Source organism: Rousettus aegyptiacus, unplaced genomic scaffold (assembly GCF_014176215.1).
Source record: "Rousettus aegyptiacus isolate mRouAeg1 unplaced genomic scaffold, mRouAeg1.p scaffold_m13_p_14, whole genome shotgun sequence".
NCBI classification, from domain to species: domain Eukaryota; kingdom Metazoa; phylum Chordata; class Mammalia; order Chiroptera; family Pteropodidae; genus Rousettus; species Rousettus aegyptiacus.
In genome coordinates this window covers 18505486-18528524 of record NW_023416289.1, presented here as the reverse complement: position 1 = coordinate 18528524, position 23039 = coordinate 18505486, and positions in this window count along the sequence as shown.

Here is a 23039-nt window from a genome sequence, read left to right as displayed (position 1 = left end):
AAATATTTTTTCTCTTTTTCCCCCAAATTTCCAAAAATTAAAATTTCATAACTTTAATGAAAATGCCAAAAAATGAAGATGGTCTACCTCAACTTCCTTTCGAAATTGAAAATGTCTTCATTTTTAAGTTATTATTCTATCAAAGATCTAGAGTCAAAGGAATATTTGTTAAGGGTTGTAAACACACTATGATAAATTTTTGCATATACCAGTTTAATGTTATTAAATATTGTGGGGAGATTGATATGCAAAGAAGATTCATTCTTTAAATGTTCTTTCCTCTTTCTAAATGAATAATAGTATATTTTTAATACTTCAGGGAAATTACGGTTACTTCTTTAAATTGATAAGCAAACACCATAACGAAATATATTTTCATAATTCATTTGGTGGGGGACATTGGGGAAGGGAAAGACAGAAGGGGAGGGGGAGGGAGAAGAGAGAAAGAGGAGGAAGGAGAAGGGACCCTTCTCTTCCTAGCCAGAAATATTCCTAATCTTTTAAGAAAGGGTGACAGTTCAGAAAGCACTAATTTTTACAGTTGCCCCTTTCAGTTAGATATGGGATAACCTGTTTTTTTCATAGCAGAAGGCAAATTTTAGATCTCTAGAGGAGGAAAATCATTGAAAACCCTTTTTGTGAGTTTTTGCCTATGCAGATAATCCAGTGTTCTATAGTAATTAAGACTCCGAATTGTATTAGAATTAAGGCCATATAATACATCCTGCATTTGAATTTTAAATCTGCACATGGCTGCCTGCATTTATTACTAAGCTTTAGCTTATAGAAGAGCAGATGGTTCCCTGTGCTCTAGATCAAATACTGTCAACTACTTATTTGATCATGTGCATTGGGTTTTTGATTCAAATAATTGAGCTGTTGCAGTCAGTGCTTCTGAAATCTGACCTGCTTCTTGCAACTCTTCCAATGGAAGAGACCATATTTGGCTTTTGACTAAGGTCTGTTTACACCCACTCTTTGAACAGTTAATCCATGAATGAAAATGCTCCTTTAGACTACAGAGTCCTTTGTCTTCTGTTTCACATAGTCAAGTAGATAAACTGTGCTTGATTTAATAACCATTATACACAAAGAAACAAAAATGGTTTAATTGGTTTTCTTGTTTCCTTCCCTGGTAGATTATTTGTAGAAAAATGGCCAATCAATCTGCTCCCTGAATTTACTTCCTTTTGCTCTGTGACTTTGAAGCTGCTTCTGTCAAGAAGTGGAGCATATTTCCTCACTTTTTGGTCCTCTTCTAGTCTCCTTACTTGTTCTGGTCAGCAGAATACAGTGTTAGGGACATCGTGACCATTTTGAGCCCAGGAGAATATCTCAATCAAGATCGGGAGAGCCACCTACCCGATCCACAGGTGACCACAAACATTTGTGGGAACTTTACATAAGAACCACACAGCTGAGCACAGTCTAAATGGACAGTCTACAAAAATGAAAGCTAAATAAATTGTTGTTTTAAGCCATCGATCTTTGGTGCTGTTGGTTATATAACGACAGTTAACTGATCTGATCTCTATTTTATTTCCACTGAGCACTGTTTTTTCATATGGCTTAGCAGTTCACACAGGTTTAAAAACTAGCAGATCTTTACTGTTTATTTAACTTGACAACTTTCCTTAACCCTTGTGTGTCTCCACTTATACATTTAGCCAACAGGTATCTGAGTTTCTACTATATGCCAGACACTTTGGATAAAGTGGTGAGCAAGGAAAACACACATGCCATTCATGATGCTTTCCTTCTAGAAAGACAGTGATATCCATTGCTCAAAGGAGTAACTTTGGCAATTAATGTTGAACACCTGAGCACATGAATGTAAGTTGCACCAAGTGCTACCACTCCCCAATACCCAATCCCCAATGTGGAAAAGACACATTTCTTAAGGAATGATCTCTGATGCAACTTTGGAACAAACTGTTATTAAGCTGAAATGAATAGAGTCAGACTGAGTGAGACTTAGGTCATGACTCTATTATATTCATCTATTACCTAACCTCTTTAATTATGATTGCGATTCCATTAAACAGATACAATACCTCTCAAATTATTTATTAATATAATTTATGCATCTTGTCCTCTATTTATTTGTCTTAACATTGTATATGGATTCTGAATCTCTGCAGTCACTATCAGGTCTAATTAATATTCTAATAAACTGAATCAAAAGTAATAAATTTGGTTAAGTTGTTTTTGATTTTTTTTTTCATGATGCCTAAATGCGTGTGGCATGGACACCTTTTTTCTGGAACTGTAGTTGCAGCCATTAGGACTGTTACTAAGCCAATCCCCACATGAATTTCACAGATTGCTTAGTTGAACTGAGAATATAATCAGAACATCCAGGAATCTCAGATCATTAGTCATTTCATGGGGGGAAACAGATGGCTTCCCTAGTATAGGGATCTTCACCTCCTACAGAATTTGGACACCATTACGGAACAAAGCCTAATTGTTCAGAGAAGCAATTTTGAGTTACTTTCAACCTGAATTTGTAATTCTCCATTCTCTCATAATGCATGTAAGCATACATGATATATGAAATTTACTCTATTAAGAGAAAGGATTTCCAAAAAGCAGAGGACTGTCACATTCATCCAAGCCAGGCATCTTATGTATCTAGTGAGAGTGCAGTGGTATAAAGGGTGACTGAAGGTGCTCTGTTCTTTGGAAATTTTCTTAAAAAAAAAAAAAAAAGTATGTATTATATACACATACTCTATAAACCAATTTTTTAAATCCTTGGCACTATTGATATTTCAGACTGAATAATTTATTCACTATGAGGAGCTGTTGTGCACATTGTAGGGTGATTTACAGCACCCCTAGTCTCCACACACTATATGCCAGTAACACCCCTTCTACTAAGTATGGCAATCAAAAATGTCCCCAGACATTGCCAAAGGTTGACTAGTTGCCCTTGTTTAAGAATAATTGATATGCAAGTTTCTGAGTTTTAGAAGGGGAAAGACAACACATTTATATTCAGCATGACAAGTGGAGGAGGATCATAAAAGAAATGGAGTTCAACTTCATTTTCTGTATATTAGAACAGATTTACTATTTATTCAACCATTTATTTATCTGTTTCTGTATGTGAGGCACAGCTAGATAGAGAGGTTCAAAATTCTGGTCATATTTTTTTCCTATAAGAACATCATCTCCTAAAACATATCATCAAATATAATTTCATCTGGTATTGCAGTACACTGCCACCAATAAAAATGACACAGAAAACGATAAGTATTAGATTTTTAAATGTGAAGTTGGGGTCTTACAATGGCCTAGAAAATAGAATAAGGAAACTGGTTGTTTAGGTTTCAGTCTTTGCTTACTAGTGTGTGATTTTGGAAAATTCATGCCACTTGTGTTAGTTTGTTAGAGTTGCCATAACAAAGTCTCACATACTGGGTGGGCAAAACAATGGGAATTTATTTTTTTTTGCATTCTGGAGGTTAGAAGTCTGATATCAAGGTGTCAAGTTGGCAGGGCTTTCTTCTGAGGCCTCTGTCCTTGGCTTAAAGGTGGCTGTCTTCTCTGTGTGTCTTCACATTGTCTTCCCTTTGTCCTTGGATCCTAATTTTCTTTTCTTATAAGGACACCAGTCATATTTGATTAGAACCCACCTAGCACCTTCATTTTAACTTAATTAAACTCTTCCAAGACCCTATGTCTAAATATAGTCACATTCTGAAGTACTGGAGTTTAGGGACTTCAGCATATGAGTTTGGGAGGAACACAATATCATCTCTCTGTCTCTGTTTTCTTACCTATAACATGGAATAGCAAAATACATATTTTATAGTTGATTGCTGTATAAATTAAATGAAGAGCAATAGATATCTTTAATTTGCAGAGTAATTATATGATATATATATATATATATATATATATATCTCACAGCATAGTGTCTAAAACATAACAAGTCTACAACAAAATTAAGCTATTTTAATAATTATATTATTTTGTTCTGATTAAATAAAACATATTAATGAGAAGGAGCATTTGAGTAGAGCTGGAAGAGCAGGTGCAGATAAGGGAGCATGAAATCCAAGGAAGAAGACACTACAGAAAATGTACAAAGGCTCAGAAGTTTATCTTGAAAGTGAACAGTATTTACTGGATTCTAATATTCACAATTTTTTCCTATTATTATTTAGAAAAAAATATTTAAAGTTATATCTTAAATTCGATGTGCTCCATTAACTTACTTTCTTTTAATTTGCCTCACTTTCAATTTATTGTTAAACCATTTTCTACTATCACTAGCCAAACGACTCAGGAGTTAGAGTGGTTGCATTTCACCTGGAATGAGAAGGGGGTAGCAGTGAAAGTGTAGGTGGGCAGAAGTCTAATTGATCAGGATTTTTCTGTTCTTCATAATGCATAAAATTATTTTCTTTAGTAGCCTAAGTGACTGTGAAAGTGCAGGTGTAAATAGTGGGACTAAGTAAGGCAAGATAAAGAGTTGGACTTGAGAAGGCAGGGATGAGTTTGGCATACGACAGGCTGGGTTGGTGAATTAGACATATACAGAATACTATGGGCTGTTGGCCTTAGTTCCTCATTTCACTCTATGGAAACAGGAAGAATGTAGCTGTTGAAAATATACTGGAAGTGTGATGCTCTTTCTTATACCTGACCTCTTTTTTGACTGCCAATAAAATGGTACAAAAGAACACATATAAAAAAGACTTGTTTAAGTAGCTGATATCAAATGAACCTGAAGCTTTATAGTTTCAATACTCTACATAAGTTTCATATGTATGAAGTCTAATATATATATGTACATGCATATATATGCGTATATTCTTATGTTTTATCCAAAATAATACTGCCTAACTTGAAAATATGTAAATCAATGTCTAGAATAGATATCACAAGGACATTTTATGTTATGTTTATACATTAATAATTTGTGACTAATTATTATAAAGTAAAATGTTTTTATGGATTATCAGTCAAATTTCAATTTGACTTCTCAAAACTCATAGGGACACAGAAATTATTCTCTTTAGTAGACTAAAACCTTCTCGAAGTCAAGGCTTCTTCATAAGGCTTTTTATTGTTCCCATAACTTCAGTGCTTTTTAAGGTTTGTTGATGTTGGTTGAGTTGATGTAATTCTTCAATCTAGCTCAACCTACTATTATTGAATGTTAGTCACAGGTCTTCAAATAGTCATATTACTTAATCTCTCTGATTCTTAAGTTGTCTTTCCTTTTATAAAATGATGATAACATTTGGTCTCAAAGTTTTGTTATGAGGATTAAATTAAAATAATAAATGCACAAAAAGAATTTAGCAAAATATTAGTTTCCTAGTAGGTGCACGATACATGTTTCTCCCTATTGCCTTTACCCTCGTTGAACAAAGAGGTATATAAATCAACGTCTAATGGCATGTAGGAAGGGAAAAAATTTCGTTTTCACATAAGCAAGTTTCTGATAATTTATTGTAACTTAGGGACAATTTTTTATAGGAACACATTTCAAATTAGAATTTGACTTCATATAGCCTGGGAACACTAAACACATCATAAACCACAAAACAAATATTTACAAAGACAGATGCGCAAGAACATTTCTATTACCACTGCATTTCCCCAGGCTACTCACCTGACCTGGAAAGGTTTCTATGTTTCTAAAATGAAACAAAACATGTGAATTTCTTCCTGAAGGTATCAGAGAAAAAAAACATTTCCAAAATGCCTTACTGTAAGATATAGAACTTAGTCCTTTGGTGCTTTCAGGGTATGGATCGTGTTGTGGTGAGACCAGTTTAGCAGACAAACGGACTTACTGCTCACTTAGATAGAGAACTCAGAACCATTTCCTAGAGTGAGGCCCAGGAACTAACTAGAATAAACTGATTGTTGCTTCATTGTGCTTTTGCATTTCTATTTTCTCATCTTTTCCATCTAGTTTTCATCCATTAATTAAGCATCTGATTGTTGTAGTGAATATTTCTATAATAATAAACTGAAATTAACTTTGTTATACTTACTCGCCATGATTTCTACTCTACTTTCACACACATATACCTCTGTGTTCATGACACATATTCTTCCTTTTCACTACAGTTCTTCATGTCTGTCTCAAATAGTAACTAACAATTTCTGCTAGATTTGGGGAATATTCTCATATTACTGTTTGGCCATTTTGTCCTTACAATGTCGAATATGTAGCAATTGAATATCTAAACAGTAATCATCGCTGTTAATTTTATTGCACATATTCTTATTGAAATCACACAATAACCAAAAAAGGTAGCTATTATTAGAGTTGTAGAGCAGGGAAAATTAGGCTGAAGGAAGCAGGTATCCTACCCAAATTCACAAAGTTGATAAGAGACAATATGCCTGACTCCACTGTCTCCACTCTTTCCACCATTCCGAGCTCAAAGAAAGAAAAAGAGCAAAGCAAAAACTGGTAGATAGAACATATAACTAAATTCAGAAACTGAAGCTTTGCTGACTGATAATTCTGGGTTTCATTAAGAATGATGAGGAAGAAATGCCTTTAAATTCCCATCAAGCTTAAAATCCATATATACAGCTGCATAGCAACAGCAATCTTCATTTTAATTTACTTTTATTTAGGTCCATCTCAAAGGATTTTGACATGAAAATATATTCTCTAAAATTAAGCTGAGACAGAGTATTGAAATATAAATGAAGACACATTGGAAAAGAAATGGAAGCGCAAAATTGATTTGTGCAGTTCATTCTTTGGTTCCCTTCATTAATTGTTCTGTCTACTCTTGTTTTTCATGGTATGCCCCATATAGAAAGCTTTTCAGAATGCACCGTGACATAGATGGTACTTTTAGTACAGACCTATTCAATTCATAATAATGTGTTTCTAAATCAAACCGAGGGGAAGAGAATTGTGGAGGGATGAGTGAGTCTAATGAAGGTACTCTCAGCCTGATGGGAAAACTGGATGGAGTTAAAAACCAGGTGCATTCAGCGTGAGGATAATGAATTGATGTGAAAGAGACAGGTATTTTTCCTGTGATATTTAACACAGTATTGTATGTGAGTAACCTGGTCCAATACAGGCATGAGAAGCCATAATCAAAAAGAGAACCTGGAAAATGCAAACGGAGTACCAGTGAAAAATGTAAGCCTGGAATGAGAGAGATGTCATCAAGGGCAGACTGATAAATTCTGTGGAAACAGCAAGTATAATGGTGCTCTTTCGAGTTTACTTTTCTTTGGTGAGGTACAATTGATAATGTGCAGTTGAGACTCTTTCAGCATTGTCGACAGTATATTTATGATCCTGCCAATGTCTGCCTCTCCAGACTCAATTCAACACAGTCCTCCTTACACTTCATACTGCAGCAAAATCGATCTGTGTAAAGTTTCCCAAATTTAATTTTATCTCATTTTGTGATTTTTGCATATGCTGCCTCAAATCTATGATTCCTACCTGCCCTGTCTCTGCCTCCCAGCTTTTATTAATTTACCATACAGCAGAGGTAGCATTAGACAGTATCTAACTGTATGGTAGAACTGTGCTGGTCTAAGGCTGCCATGTTTCTACCTTAGGAAGTTATCACACTCTCTTGAAATAAACTTTACCTGTTGTTCACCTCCTCAGATTACAGTTTAGTGTCAGGCAATACTATGTTTCAACATTCTCTTTCTTGTTCCTATAACAGATGTCACTCTTTTCTCTCTCCGTGTTTCGATTGAGACATGGTTTCTGAATCCTTCACAATTTATCATTCAAATCAGGATTATCAATCCATTATAAATAGCTTACCAGTTAAGGCTTAAACTATAATTTTTAGTATTAACATATTGAATATTTACTCTGTGTTTGTTACTACACGTTAAACTATTTGCTACACCTAGCCTAGAAAAATGCCAATCAACTTTGTGTTGATTGATTAAATTATTGTTTAACCAATGTTTGATCAGTATATGCTTCCCGGAGTTCTTTTAAATGTCTCTTTTTTTCCTATTTGTCCCCCGAGCACATTAATTTTTAAATAATAGTGTCTTAAAGGTGCTCTCCATCATCTACAAAATGGAAAATGGTAAAGATTTGTAGACATAAGATAGACGTTTTCCAGATTTTATAGAATCAATCTTTTAAAGACCAGTAGGAAGACCAGAGAGTTTCCAGAAAAATCAGCAGAAAAGAGGATAACTGAGGATATGGTCAACTGACAAACTGTCTTCATGTTATGAAGACTATATATATGCCATTTAAAAGTTTAGTATATTCCTAGAAAGTAATCAAAATTATTGTCCTCCATTTCTAAATAGATGTTCTGTCTAGCCACCTTAAGATGACATTTCTGAATCTGTACATTTTAGAGTGTATATGTAAGGATTGTATATATGACGTATAAAATGTGCTCCTCTATTTATGGATAGTCTTATATTGCCCCCATGGTTTTTCTTATTTTCACTAGACCACATGGTTTTTCTTATTTTCACCCTGGGGGTAAATTTAACCATAACTCCATGTCTGTCTTTTGTTATGGTGGCTAACAACCACCAAATAGCTAAGAAATACATTTGTGCTAAAATAATGACCACCAATGACCAGCCCTTCAGAGAGCTGATTTTGAGTATAATTTAGGTCCATTGCCTCTGCTAATCAGTGAACCAATGATTTCTGTAATTCCCTCTGGTGTTTTAAAAACAAGGAAAAACAATTACATTCACTATGGATGAGGTATAAAATCTCCTGGAGGCTGTATCTTGCACAAAGTGGAGAATTATATATTCTTTTTTCTTAAAAAAAGAGTAGGTACTTTTTAAAAATTTGGATTAATAAGATTGCCTATCTCTGCTGAGTAAAATCACTGGATAATTATTCAGCCTGTTATTCCAAATAGCTTCTATTTTTAACTAAAATTTACACATGCTTACTTTATAAAGAAGATATAATGTGGAGACATATATAAATTGCTAAAATTCTGAACTATGTATTGAATTTCATATGTACTTGAGGGGAGTGTGAATATGTTCTTTGGGAAACAATGCATAGATTTTAGCTTATAGCCCATTATGGCGATCTTTTCCATTGACATGTTCTCTGAAACTAATTATATAGTAGTTAGAAGGTACATTTTGTTGTCAGGAAGAAAATCTAATTATTAGAAAATAATGCACAGACACACAATTCAGAATATGATGCAAAAAGCTTTTTCTTCAATTGAATTTCAAATGGGACCATCTAGACAAACTCATGATCATTGCAGATTCCTCTTTGCTACTTCCCTTGTTTCTTCCCAATTTCTTTCTACTCCATCCAACACATGCTTCTTGGTTTCCCTCGCTGATCTGCCATGAGTTATTTTCAGTCATTTAGTTCTATCTGGCTTTTTCCTTGATGGAGTTGAAAATAAGTTTCTCTGGGTTCTTCAATTTCCTCCAACATATCTCATTATAAGAAAAACTTTTCTTCTACTTTGTCATTTCTTGTAACATGAGTCTTGGACAAGCATTCATATAATCCAATTTGTGCTTGATCCTAAAATTGGGGTGAGGGGAGAGGGAAGATAAAGATAAACACCTCAGAAAAATATAAAAGAATTCTAACCTTCTGCACCAGGAAGTTTAATGATCACAGTGCATCTCATCCGGTATGATTAAAAGGCTATAGAACAGTTGTTTCTCCCTTATACCAGTCATAGTATATTAATGTTTCTATGATGATAATATTTCAATATTGTTATTATAATTATTATTCTACTTGAGAATATGGTAATGTTAAGCTTTACTAATGTAATTCAATATCCTCTTTGATCAAACTGACCATTTATGAGCAGATGTTGTCCAACAGGCATCTCCCAAACCTCTGATGTAGAAGTTAGGTTCTGATTGAACACCATCACTTGGGATGCTGGGCTAGAATGTTGATTGAGTCTTGTGTTGATCTTTCTCCCTGCTCTTGAGGGTTGTTAAGTGGTCAAGAATAAAGAAAGTGGATATTTGGATATTAGAGAGTCAAAAACAATGTATTTTCTAGAACAAAACATTCGTTTTTTTAACTTAATTCAAAAAAGTCGTGGAGCCAAACTAGACAAGCACTTAATTCAGGCCTAAAACATCTTTATGGAATTTTTATCATACATAAAGATGTAAAAAATGATAAACCATGTACTAGTTTTTATGAAATGAGAGTAGTCATATTAATTTTTTTAAAACGAAGAAATAGAAGAGACAGAGTGATTTATTTATATGACTAAAGAATGTCTTCTTGAAAACAAAGTAACAAATTCTTTGTTAGCTAGGTCCAGAGGTATATAAAGAAGTCAACTAGACATGCAAAGCAATAGAAGATGAAGGCATTTGCTAGTTATACGTAATGAGAATAAAAGGTTTTAAAGTACAGATATGAGAAATATCAACTTCTATTGTGGCGATTCTGAATTGTTTGAAAAGGAAGTACTAAATGAACAGCAATCTGGAGTGTTAGGAAATGTGTGTTGAAGAAAAGACAATGGAGAGAGGGAGGGAGGGAGGGAAGAAGGGAGCCGAGTGGTAGGGGAGAGAGACAGAGAGACAGAGAGAATGAAAGACAAGTAGGATCCAGAGCAGTATAAACTTTGGGCTCTATTCTTCATACTGATAATGATGATGATGATGACGATATCATCATCACTTCCCCTGACTATCCCAGAGGCATTTCTTCCGGGCACAGTTTAAGTCACTCCTTCCAGAGTAAAACCATGTTCAGATGCCCTTCTGGAGAAAATGGATTAAGGAAGGAAAAGGGAGAACCTAGAGGAATGTAAACCCAGTTAGTTGTTTTGTTAGAGAAGTCCCAAGGAAAGTTTTTGATAATCTGAACAATAAGACTGGTGGTGTCAGGTAGAGAGAAAAGAGTGGGAAATAAGCAACATGCATGAAATTTGTGCCTTTTAGTTTTCTTAGGTTAACTTTTTGCAGTGATGGACAAGAATTAAACAGAAGAATCTAGGCTATCTTTGAGGCTCCTGACTAGAGATGAATGGTAGTGTTACTAAGTTACTTACTTGTCCTATAAGAGCTGAGCATTTTCTTTTGTTATTTTTCTGCCAAGAAAAATCAAAATTCACTTTAATGAATGTGACCAAATTTGCATATTGATTTATTTTATTTTATTTTACTTTGTGGAATTAAAAGTTTTCTTCCTATTGAGCAAAAACTGTTGTTCACCAGACTCTGAAAAGATTGCCAGGAGGCATTTGTGTATTTAATGTTCCTTTAGTTCAAATATACTTAGTCATAATTAAACTCAGTTGAATGGCTTTTAAAATAAGTTAGTTGTTAATGTGATTGGCAGTTTTCTGTGCCTTTGACAATATCTAATGAAATATGCCTGGGTGGTGTGCAACACTGACAAATGCTAAAATTTATCTTCTAAGATCTCTACGTAATGTAATGTGATTATATTGAATCCTCTGTTTTCAAGAAGGCATGTTATTATTTCCCATTATCTAAATAAGAATGATAAATGTTCATGATTTTCATTAAATATAAACAATCTTGAAATGAGTATTCTTTGGCTACCTTTTTTTAAAAAAATGAGTGAGTGTTGTTATGTAGGAGGAAATGAGCAGAGACAAATAATGTATCACTTTTTTTCTTTAAAAGAAGTATTAAGTCATTATATTACACATGCTTCAAATTCATAAAGAGGAAAAATAAGCTAGTGAGAAATTGATACTGCAGATATCACTTTGGGGTTGCAAGCCTGCAGCTTGCTTGTCACCACTAGATGACAACCTTGTATGTTTGGTAGTCACTAGTTCTCTACTGGTGGGACTTGGAGTAATTCTCTGTATTCTCCATCATTTCAAAACATACATGAAAATATAAATATATTTGAAATAAAAGCATTATGGTTATAAATTGTTCTCCAATGCCAACAGTATTACTTATGAAAAGTAGAAATATTTGCTCAACATATTAGTACAAGTAGATTTTTAAATGTTTTCTACAGTTTTGAACAATTTGGTTTAATTCTGATTTTTGTGTCGCAAGAAACTTATTATGAATTTCTATATAATTGCTTTTCTAATAAGGTCATTTTCTGTGATGCTTTCAAATCATCTGCTTCTCAGTATATATAGTCACAGTAGGTTGCTTCCCGCTTTGAGGAAAGAAAGATGACAAACAATACATTACTGAACCTGAATACCAATACTTAACCTAAGTGAGCCATGACTGAGAAATTTGTTTCTATCTGCCTCAGTTTTCCACTCAAAATGGTATCGTGGTGTCAATGGAAAATATGGATTTTGGAGTTAGGCATAGTTAATAACTGTGATGTTTGGCACGTTTTCTATTAGTCTCTTGTTGCCAGGGTCTTGTGTGTGTGTGTGCACACACATCTGTGTGTGTGTCGTTCTGTGTCTCTGTGTGTGAAATAGAGATAATATTTACTATATTTCTGGGTAGTTTTTATGAAGTTAAGTGACAAAAATAAAATATTTAGAAAAGTATGTGGCTCATGTTTTATGGTATTTTCCTTCCATATTTCATTTAAATTATCAAATCTTAAGGTGGTCTGTACTGTCCTCCAGCACATTGGTCACAAAGCACCATAGACTTATTTTTATAGAAACTTATCTTAAGTGTACTTTTGTACTTATTTCTGTGATTTTGCATTTCACATAATTTCTTCCCCATCAAACCATTAGCTTCAACATTATAAAGGTCATGTTTATATTTCTTTTCTATTGTGTCCCAAATATCTAGCATAGTTGCTGTATGATTGCAGGTACCTAATAAACATTTGCTGAGTTTGAGTGCTGGTAAATCAATGTATTGATAAATCATGCAAACCGTAGAATAAGAGGAAAAAAGTCAGAAGGGGTAAGGTGAGGGAGAAAAACTATAAAAATATTAAATTTCTTTTAAACATTTAGGTAAGAATGATTCTGGCTTTAGAATCTAGAAACTTGAATTCTAAATTCAGTTTAGGTCTATAATAATTTCATGACTGAGGGCAAATTTCATAGCATCTAAAACTCATTTTTTTCATCCAAAAGTTTTTAGACTAAGCCTCAACTTCTTTCTTTCTTTCTTTCTTTCTTTCTTTCTTTCTTTCTTTCTTTCTTTCTTTCTTTCTTTCTTTCTTTCTTTCTTTCTTTCTTTCTTTCTTTCTTTTCTTTCTTTCTTTCTTTCTTTCTTTCTTTCTTTCTTTCTCTTTCTTTCTTTTTTTTTTTTTTTTTTTGAGTCTCAAATAATAAAGTACATAAAGAAGTTCCTGGTTCTACATGTAAGGTTCTTATAAGTTTCTTCTTTATCCGAAGACAAACAAAATGCTGAACAGGTTGAAAAGTCACCAACTCTTCTAGGATGCATAAGAGAGATGAGAACACAGAGCAAACCATGGTCCCCAAGATTGGACAGAGACACAGTCTATTCTGGGGAGTCATGGGTTACAGAGCAGAGACTCACAAGCAGAAACCATGATGGGAACCAGTGTCAGGGTAGGAAAACCTGAACTGTAATTGATAAATTGCTGGAGGCTCAGAGTAGCTAAGTCTGAGAGTTAAAAATGTCAGGGGTACTCATTTGTGGTGGGGCCACACAGTATTATGAAATTTACTTCCCTGAGCTCAACCGGTTTCCCACAGTAAATAATGAAGGAGAATCCCCTGGTGTTTCTAACAGGTTAAGGGAAAAAGGAACCACTTCTAAATAAAACAGAACACTCTTCTGATTAACAAGGTTTGCCTTTGGGGAGCTAGTTAACCTAACCTACTAGAGTTTTATCACACCCTCACTGACCTGGGGGAATGGAAATACCCAAATCCAGCCCCTCTGAGCCATCCTATCCTACCAAAGGAGGGAGAAAAAAAAAAAAAACTAATAAACACTGGTGAATTTCACACCCTAGAGGCATAAGCTCACTGAAAAACTGGGACATGTCATTGGACTTTAGGATGAGTCTCCTTCACCAGTATTTTACCTTCACATTACTAAAAGTCTATTTACAGCAGTTTATTTCACTCTTTACACCATGTCCTGCTATGAGGAAAAAAATTACAACGTATATCAAAAAGCAATAAACAGAGTAAGCATCGGAGTGTAACATGGAAGGAATGCTATAAATATCAGACTGGGAATTTAAAACAACTATGATAATATGGTAAAGGTTTTAATAGATAAAGTAGATAGCATCCAAAAACAGATGGATAGTGTAAGCAGAAAAAGGAAAATTCTCAGAAAGAATCAAAAAGAAATGCTAGAAATTAAAAAATATTATAACATAAATGAAAAAAGCCTTTGATGGATTTATCAGTAGACTGGATGGAGTAAGGAAAGAATCTCAAAGCTTGAGGATATCACAATAGAATGTCCCAAACCTGAGAAGCAAAGAGAGAGAGAGAGAGAGAGAGAGAGAGATATCAATTTTCCAGGAACACATAATGATCTTTAATGTGTATGCACCTAACAACATAGTGGGAAACTATTTGAGGGGAAAAAAATGATAGAAATGTATAGAGAAATGGATGAATCCGCTATCATAGTTGGAAACTTCAACAGTATTCTATCTAGACAGATTCTACAGGCAGAAAATCAGTAAGGATGTAGTTGAGCTCAACAATAACATAAATCAACTGGATGTAATTAACATCTATTGACTACTTCATTTAACAACAGCTAAATATATATTCTTCTAAGCACACATAGAACATTCAGCAAGATAGAACACATTCTGGACAATGAGACACACCTTTAAAAACTTAAAAAAATAAAAATCATACAATGTGTGCTCTCAGACAATGATGGGATTAAACTAGAAATCAATAACAAAGATAATTGAAAAATCTTCAAATATGTGGAGATTAGCACACTTGTAAATAACACATGGGTTAAGCAGTAATTTCAATAAATTTTAAAAAATTGAACTAAATAAAAATGAGAAGATGACTTACCAAAATTTGTAGGAGACAGAGAACACAGCGATTAGAAGGAAATTTATAGCATCGAAGGCATGTATTTGATAAAGAAGAAATAAATATCTAACATCAATAATTTAAATGTCCACCCTAGGAAGCTAGAAAAGGAAGAAAATTATACTCAAAGTAAGCAGAAGAGAAGAAATAAGAATTAGAGCCGATATAAATTCAACTGAAGATAGGACATCAGTAGATCAATGAAAATAAAAGCTCATTTTTTGAAATGATTAATAAAATTGCCTTGCTGCCTAAGAAAAAAAAAGGGGACAGAAATTAGTAATATTAGAAATGAAAAAGGAGACATTACTACTGATCCTATGGATATTAAAAGTAAAAGAAAAGAATACTATGAGCAACTCTGTGCCCCCAGATTTGAAAATCTAGATAAAAAAATAAATTTTTTGAAATCTGCCAAAACACACAAGAAATAGACAATCAGAATAGGCCTATATATCTATTAAAGACATTGAATCAATAATAATCGTCCAAAAGAGAAAGCCCCAGACCCAGATGGATTCACTGGTGAATTCTACTAAACATTTCAGGAAGAAATTATACAGATTCTCTACGATCTATTTCAGGTATAGAAGCAGAGAAGATACTTCATGTTAACTTGTATTAAGTTAGCATTACACTCAGACCAAAGCCAAAGACATTACAATAAATGAAAACTAAAGACCAGTATCTCTCCTGAACATAGATGCAAACAAAAAACAAAAACAAAAGCAAGAACAATATCTCATTAAATATTTCCAAATCGAATTTAACAATATATGAAAAGAACCATACACCACAACCAAGTGGGATTTATCTTAGGTGTGCAAGGCTGATTCAATATTTGAAAATCAATGTCATTCATCACATCATCAGGCTAAAGAAGAAAATTAACATGATCATATCAGTAGATGCAGAAGTATGAGATAATAAATAGTCAACTCTGTTGAGAGGGTGAGAAGACAAAAATAGAACAACTTTCCTCGCAAAAAAAAAAAAGTCTGCGTATATTTGGAATAGAGGAAAACTTCTTCACCTTGACAAACAATATATACAGCTAATACGTACTTAATGGTGAGAAAATTATGTGAAAGTAGAAGGTTCAGTGGTTGCCCTCAGGCAGGCGCGTTGAGGAGCGACGAACAATTGGAGCACAGAGGATTTTCAGGGACTCGGTGGTGACAGATACGTATCATATATTTGTCCAAACCCACAAAAGTAAAAAACCAACAGTGAAACCTCAGATAAACTCTGGACTTTGGGCAATTATAATGTGTTAATGTACATGCGGCATTGTAGCAAGTGTACCACTCTGGTGAGGGGTGTTGATAATGGGGGAGGTTGGGCATATGTGGGGACAGGAAAGATACATGAAACCTCTATACCTTCCTGTCGATTTTGCTGTGAACCTAAAACTGCTCTAAAAATAATTTAAAAGTAATATAAAGTAGATATAAAACATACTTTGTGAATTGTCAAGTGCATAAAAATATTGGGTATTTTATTGTCTTATTTGACATTAAGCAAGACACTGCAAATTCCTCAAATTATAGATAATGACGCTAAAGCATAGAGAAATGGGCTGGGGTGTCTTTGTTAACCCTCTGTACCTAACATTTCTATAATTCTTTTACTCAATAACACTAGCATTTTCTGAAATCTCCATGGAACTTTAATCTAGGTAATGTATTATAAAATAAAAAAGCAGCCCAACGAATATGTAAAAATAACCTCTTCTCTTGCATAGTGAAATTCACAGCAAACAAAACAAAACAAAACAAAAAACAAACAAACAAAAAACCACAGACATATCTTGACATAACATATCTCGATATGTTAATACTTGCCATTCTCCACCCCCCACCCCCACCCCCACCATATCTGCCCTTTGCCCTGGGCTGGGGTACAAACAGAAAAGAATGAAACAGACAGTATTAAAATTTCTTGACCTGCAATTTAGCCTTTTAAAAAACAGTGGAATGCCCTAAGTGTAAGTATCATGTAGAGTTAATTACATTAAAAGTGATTTACGAGGACAAAAAGAAATCACATATTCCTATTTCATGCTTTAGCAGAGATTTGATGAGGGTAAATTGAGTTTGCTTTGGAAATTATCTGGAAGGGGATGAGAAAGTAGATGAGAGAGAGAGAGACCTTGCAGACAGCTACATGAGTAAGTGCTGAGCATAGTTACCAGCACTAGGGCGTCCTAAGGAAGGAGGATCTATGCCGTCAGTCCCCATTCCAGGATCGCATCCTTCAGGGGGATCATCCATCCTCACGTTGCTTGTGTTTCACTCATAGATGCTCTAGCAGAAGTGACAGATTGTGCTTCCTAAGGTTTTCTGTCCCCTGTTCCAAACAGTATATTCCAACTGCCCCAAGTGGATAAATATTTGCTAGTGTCCTAGGACACTTGTGAAATCCTGTCTTTTGCCAAACAGATCATAGTCGTGATGTCATGTGGCAGTGGCTGGGTCATAAAAGTGATGGTACTGAATATCAGAGAAAATTCACCCTTCGTACATGTATATTCAATATTATTTTAGTCCTCCAAGAGGTCCTACAGTTTTGAAACAACTTTTTAACATGGTTAGCATTTTTTAAAAATGTATTTGCTCTCAGAATGACTATTGCAAGAAACATCCTATGGAAACACTTTTCTTCAGTGTTGAGAAATATGGATAAAAATACTGATGATCCTTGGTTTTATAAGCCTTTTTCTTTATAGAGTAGAAAAGAGCAGAAAAATACACCATCAAAATGCAACTTGGGACAAGATTTTGACAGAAAGACTTGGATTAAAAATGAAATGTACAATCATACTGTGCATGCATATTCATATGCTTGTCACAACATAAATGTATATAGATAGCTATTTTCTAACATATATAAATATAGGGTGTTTTGACAGATGTGACAGATATGTATACATATATATATCTATTGCTATCAGTGTTTTTAAAACTAGCATGATTGATGCTTATTTGCTGCATTTCATTATTTTTTAGTCATCGTATAGCCAAAGAATAACTGTCTCGTTTTTAAAATAAGTAAACCGTTTTGCTTTCCTGTTAACCTCTGACAGTGCAAAGTAAAATGATTCATTAAATACATACTCTATGATTATTTATGAGATGCTAACTAGATGTGTGATGTGCTAGTTATTAAGAAAATGCACATTTGGAACATCTCCAGGTGTCTCTCTAATGCCCCCTTTCTCCCCCAGGTGTAGTTTTTCCTCCCTCTGGAAGAATGCGAGGGTAGTAGACCAATTCTTCACTGGATTAAAAGAAGTTTAAGAATAAAATTCAAATAGCCATTATACATTTTAATAAAAATAGATTAAAAAAGAGAAGGAAATAAAAATAAAGGAATAATTAATGAGACAGGGAATTAAATGTTTATAACACTTTTTAATTTTAAAAGCTTACTTTTTATAAATGTGAACAGAATCACCATAATGTAAAAAGACAAAAGAAATAACTCTACAAAACGGCAGGAAGGTAATATATCAAAATATCTGTAGTAGTACAATTAGTTTTCAATTTATCTTCCTTTGTTTTTTTTTCCAAATCTTAAATATAAGTGTATTTTTACAATAAAATATTGCTAATTTGCTTAAAATGCTTGAGTTGCTTCCCATTATTTGCAGAATGGAGTAAAACCCGTACCAGAGCTATGTTTGCTCTGGCCTCTGCGTAGCTCCCTAGTCCTACCCTTTGCAGTGTTCTCCCTTGCCCTCTGCAGTCCAGTCATCCTGGCTTTCTTCAATCCCTCAGACTTGCCAGACATGCTTCTCCTGTTTCCCCCTACTGCATTTTTTTCTCCATCTTTTTCTTATGTACTTGCAACCTCCAGATCTCAACTAAACTATCATTTTCCCAAATGAACCAACCTAGATTTTCCTGACTTCATAAAATTCCCATTACATACACTCTCATAACTCCTATAATTCACTTTTTAATGCTAATGATTTTGGAAATTTTAAATTTGTTGCTCCGATGTCTTGACTGATGTTTGTCTGTTACATTGAGTATAAACATTGGGAAGCCAAGACAATGTTTACTTTTATTCATGATCTTTACCCCAGTGGATAGCAAAATATTTGGCAGGTAACAAAGAGTGAACAAGTACTTTTGAATAAAGGAATAAGTACATAAAAGAATGACATAATTAATGAACACTTTTCTATGGTTGGCTAGTAGTATATCTGAAGTAAGTGTTTTAAGTTTTCTTTTTGCAAAGTAGAATGTAAATAGCACCTGTTTGAAACAGATATCTCTAGTTGATATGGGTACTGGATATTTTTTAAAATGGAGGATTTATATAAAAATACTAGTTCAGTAAGTTGGTGAAGGTCTTGGTAGAAATATGGGTGGTAAAACACAAAAGGTATGGTCAATATATGTTTTATGGTTTTGTTTTTAATTTAGGCTAACCAGAGTTTAGGTTTCTCTAAGTATTGAGATATGAAGGAGATTTTGGAATAAAAATTTGAGGCTAATGTACTAATAGCACATTTCATTGAGAAATACGGTAGTTTAGATTCAAGAGAATTACCATTCTCTCTAGATAATAAATGTGATGCATTGCCCAAATGGGTAATATGGGTATTTTGCTTATTGTACTAGAGAAATTTAAAACCAAGTTCATGAGGAGAACAAAGGGTAGTAGTATTGCTCTCTGTTCCTTGAACTGTCAGAATATTTTAGCGAAGTCTTTCAAGAGAACAGGACTAATCACTGAATCATCTACAGTTATGTTTACAAATTTTTCTGACTATTTCATTGATTTGACTGGTCATTAACCAATTATTTAATAGTATTGACCTGTCAGTTCAGTAAACTGTTGAACCATTTAGAGCATTTATTTCCCTAGCAGAAAATTTCATGGTCAAACAGGGGCTAGAAACATCTGGAATAGAAAAAAAAAAAAAAAACACTCTGAAAAATATTCTTCATTGGCTTTAAACAGCAAAATAATATAAAGAACAAAAGTCTTTTTTCAAGTCTTTCATGCTTAATTTTTCCTTCACCTTTCCCCTTGATGGTCTTAGGTATGCTGCTTTGATACTTTCCTTCTCAAAGTCTAAGTCACCTGGGAAATAACAAAGAGAATGACTGTCAGTTTGACCTGAGAGAAAAACGGGCAACCCTGAGTACTTTCTCAGAAAAAAAAGATGAGTTTTCAGATAATAATTGAATATTTGTAACATACAGTCCAATCGAGATAATATAATTCTTTTAAAAAGAGAAAATGATACTAGAAGTCAAGTATAGTAGATAGAAAAGGGTTTCCAAAAATGAATATTTGAAAACACTGTGACTAACTCCCGAGGGAGTATTTGGTTAGCATGAATGATTGACAGTTGTAATTAAGCATGGACTCTGGGAGAAAAATGTCAAGTTATGGGAAATAGCTACATTTACATAGGGGTGGGAAGAGTCAAGATTTGATAAACTTCATTGGTCTTAGATTGCCAGCCAGATGAATTGATAGCAGTTCCCAGGTGGTTTTTGAAAACATGAACTCTGAGTTCAGAAGGCTGACGTTGGTACCACAATTTCCTATCCATCCTGCCTTGAGCAGTTATTAAACCTCTCTTTGCTTCAGTGTCCTCATTTATAAAATGGAGATAATAACAGTATAATAATAGTGCTTAATTCATAAAGGCGTCGAAAAGGATCTATTGGCTAATGTTTGTAAAATATGTACACATATTATCATAGTCTGTGTCCATGGCAGAAGCTGTTAAGTCTCATCCATGTATACCTGGCCCTGGCTGTTTCTGAACATAACAAAATACAAGACTCTGCGAAGATCTTCATCTCCAAGAGCATGATTGGCTCTGGAGAGCTTTTCTGAATTAATAGAGATTCGTGATTAAATACCCCATTTCATGTTTCTCTTAAGTCAGATAGATGCCAAAAGGTCTCAGAGGTCCCCCATGGGGTTGAACCCCAGTTTCCCACAGCAGTCACCTTCTCATGAATACATTTTATATTGACTTCCTGCCCTCCCCCATATGACTATACAACCCCTGGCTAGGGTTTCCTGAGATTATTTCCCAAGTAAATACTTGCTCTCAAATATTTGTTTCAGGGTCTGATTTGAGAAAAGCCCAAATTAGGACATTGACTAACAAATTTAAGCTCTTAATATTACCTATTCAAATAAATTTGATTTCTGCTAAATTATATTCTGTGTAAATTATCTTATAAATTTATGACCCAGAGAAGGGTCTGAATTTTTTTTTTTTTCTTCCTCCCCTTTGGGACTCATGGAGAGAGATTACCTTTTCAACTTTTTCTTAATATTTTGTATTATTGTCACCATTCTCTACTGGACTGTGTGATATGGTTCAAAAATAAACCTATATCTGGCTTCATATTTTCCTTGGGAATTTTTTCTTAAATCTTCTTTTAGTTCTTGTCTTAGTGTGAGATCCCATGGAAGAAGACACTGGACTGTTGAGAAGGGTTACTGGGTGTTTAGCCACACAGACTTCACCTTTTCCTTTCTGCATGAACCATTCAGATAGATATGAGTCACCGAAAACACTCCTTTAATTGGTGTCTCTAGAGGTGCAATTAAAGCTCATGGAACCAGGAGTGCGTAACAACCAGAAATCCAGTTCTTATCATTTATCTGTTTCTTATCCACATATGCAAACAGGTAAATGTCGAAAGTTGATCAGTCAAAACTCTTTCAGAGTCCAGAAGGATATATAAGTGACTCTGACTCAGAAGTTCTGAAGGGACAGAGGAGATAAGTATTAAAGGTTAAATAGGAATTTGTCAAGAAGGGAAGATTGAGAAGTGAGAACGAAAAAGAATTAATGCCATATACAAAGACTTGGGATTTTGAGAACACGTGTAGAAGTCCAGTGAAGCACATGTGATAAAGTAGAAAGAGAGCAGCCTGGGAGATGGAGAAACTCATCCTAAGTTCGTGCTAAGTGGATCTCAGTAGTTAACAAGTATCAGGAAAACTTAGGGTGACGTTCATGGCGGCATTATCCACAATAGCCAAGACATGGAAATAACCTGTTTCCATCATCTGCTGAAGAATGGAGAAAGAAAATGTCACACACACACACGCACACACACAGAGGAATGTTATTCAGTTATAAAAAAGGAAATACTGCCATTGCGACAGTATGAATGAACTTTGAGGGCATTGTGCTAAGTGAAATAAGTCAGAAAAAGACAAAGAACTGTATGTTCTCACTTATATGTAGTATCTAAAGAAAATGAATTCAAAATAGATTAGCAGTTGCCAGAGGCTGGGGTCGGTGTAAGGTAAAATGACAAAATATTGATCAAAATTTGTACAGTTCCAGTTATAACATGAATAAATTGGGGGGATCTGACGTTTGGCATGGCGACTATAGGAGTATAGTTAATGATAGTGTATTGTATACTTGAAAGTTGCTAAGAAAGTAGATCTTAAATGTTAAAATAGCAACTGTATGAGGTGATTGATGTGTTAACTAGCGATATGTAGTACTCTTTTACGATATATACATGTGTCATATTATCATGTTGTATATCTTAAACTTACACAATGTTATATATCAATTATATCTTAATAATGCTGGGAAATGAAAAAAAAAGGCACATCTGGAGAGCTCATTAGAACGCAGATTGCTGGACCCCACCCCCAGAGCTCCTGATTCAGTAAATTGAGAATTTACATTTTTAAGAAATCCCTAATTGATATTGATGATCCTAGTCCAGAAACAATACTTTGAGAACCACTAGACTAAAGAAATATTTTGTATTATATCTGAAGGTATTGGTACTGACAGATGTTAATTTTAATCATCCTCTTTAGAAGCATATAGATTATTTCTAATCCCTCTCCTACCATATATTTAAGATTTTGAAAACAGCTTTCATATGACAGCTAAATTCACTTTCATCCAGGATAAATTTATCTTGTTCTATGAAATATTCTTAGAGCCCTTGACTATCAGAACACACTATCCTAAGAATGTCCTAGTTTGTTTTAAATATGACTAAATATACTGACAAAAAAAAAAGTAACCTGCTATTTTACATGTGAAATGGCCAGGAAAGTTTTTGAAGAGATAAAGTCTGT